The following is a 2022-nucleotide window of genomic DNA, read 5'->3' as shown; positions in this document are numbered from 1 at the left end:
AGTAACCAAAACAATGTTCTTGTACCTAAGACTATGAAATCACAGCTATTTAAAATCTGAGTTATTCTGAATATGAGATATTCAGAATATGCTCTGTGTTTACAATAAATAGTATGTGTGTTGATGATTTTAAAGGGAACCCTTATCAATTTATCAGTAGTCTCCTTGCCTTCTTAAATAATGTACTGTGACTATAACTTAATTTTACTTGGTTTGCCAGGTCACCATCATGCCAACTAGAGGGTGGGGAGAGCATTTTTTTTTTTTTTTTTTGTATTTTTCTGAAGCTGGAAACGTGGAGGCAGTCAGACAGACTCCTGCATGCGCCCGACTGGGATCCACCCGGCACGCCCACCAGGGGGCGATGCTCTGCCCATCTGGGGCATTGCTCTGTCGCAACCAGAGCCACTCTGGCGCCTGGGGCAGAGGCCAAGGAGCCATCCCCAGCGCCCGGGCCATCTTTTGCTCCAATGGAGCCTTGGCTACGGGAGGGGAAGAGAGAGACAGAGAGGAAGGAGAGGGGGAGGGGTGGAGAAGCAGATGGGCGCCTCTCCTGTGTGCCCTGGCCGGGAATCGAACCCAGGACTTCTGCACTCCAGGCCGACGCTCTACCACTGAGCCAACCGGCCAGGGCCAGGAGAGCATTTTAAAGGTGAGAATGGGGAAGGATGTGGCACACTGACAGTGTTTCCCCAGCACTGACATCTATGTCCCTACTTTGTCAATACTGTTCTGCATTTCCGAATCATGGAGACCTCCAGATTTCTATAACTGAGTGGTTCCTCTTCTTGTTTTTATTCCTCTTCCACAAGGACCCTAAACCAATGATGTTCAAATGAGGCACATAAAAGGATTTGGGTTCATAGACCATGAGTTATCTCTCTGCAATGAGATCAAGGCAACACAGGTGACCACTGCGAACTTTTTACAGCCATGTGACAGTAATTTTATGTCTCTTGGATATCAGAATAAAAATGTTGTTACAGGATGTTTATGTCTTTTTATTTTTCGACTATTTCTTTTTTATTGTATCATTCAGAAGTATTGATCTTCAAGAGATTAGAAGTAAAAAATAATAATAATAATAACAAAACCAGAAGTGGTCGGTCCTATGAATGCTTGGATAGGCACTGCTCTAGCCAGTGCTTTCCATCACCAGCTCCATCATTCACATCTCTTCACTGACCAGAAACTGGTTTATGTCTTCGGTATGCTTCTGACACTTACCTTCTTTTTTCTTGTGTTAGGTTTACATGTAAACATGTTAATTCAGTCTGCACTTTTAACCAGAAACTCTTATCTATTTATGTGTGAGTTTGTTATAAAGAGTGTTGTTCTCACCATCTGACAATAGTGATATTTGTTTTATTTAATAATTAGAAGCCCTTGGAATTCAGATAATAATGGCACAGATTTATGGGCAAAGTAACAGTAAACAGGCTTGAAGTGGTGAACTGAAAATCTTTCCATATCTAAGATCAGGAGTCTGAGTTTGTAGAATCTGCACAAGTGTGAATGATCAGGTTTTAACTGTGACATAATTGCTGATGAATCTTTAATATTTCAGTTTCCCAACCCTTATATCTCTAGTCTCACACCCTCCTTCACTCATTGAGCAGTATAACTGAAGTGTGTGTTTGTGTATAAGAGTTTATATGTTTCTCATATATTAATAGCTTTATTGAATGATTCCTAAATAGGGCAGCATCCCATCTATTAAGTAGAGAAGAGACCTGAGGAGCTGTACAAAATCTGAACTATTTAGGGGCAGAAGGGGAACAGATAAGAAAACAACAAATTAGCTCATCTTCCTCTGTAGGAGAAAAGAGATCCATGTGGCAGGTGACTTCATTGGTGTTGACCAGTTAATTCCAAACTGATTGTTTAAGACTACATTCTGGGGAAAGTCAAAACTGTAATTAAGCCAGACATTAAATTTTTGTATGGTATCTCAGGCTTAGCCTAAGAGATCTCATTTTAAGCCTGTAGTTTCTTTTTAACAATTCCATCACTATAAATCAA

General features: G+C 40.8%; 1 non-coding gene across 1 annotated transcript; it reads right to left on the bottom strand.

Annotated features, from left to right (window-relative positions):
* Positions 1-558: 558 nt before the first annotated feature.
* On the bottom strand, positions 559-634 carry TRNAS-GGA (transfer RNA serine (anticodon GGA)). Its single transcript has one exon. It is a non-coding gene; the product is annotated as a tRNA-Ser (tRNA).
* Positions 635-2022: the final 1388 nt, after the last annotated feature.

This window comes from Saccopteryx bilineata, chromosome 5 (assembly GCF_036850765.1).
Source record: "Saccopteryx bilineata isolate mSacBil1 chromosome 5, mSacBil1_pri_phased_curated, whole genome shotgun sequence".
NCBI classification, from domain to species: Eukaryota; Metazoa; Chordata; class Mammalia; order Chiroptera; family Emballonuridae; genus Saccopteryx; species Saccopteryx bilineata.
The sequence above is the reverse complement of the archived record's forward strand: the minus strand, read 5'-3'. Positions and strand labels throughout refer to the sequence as shown.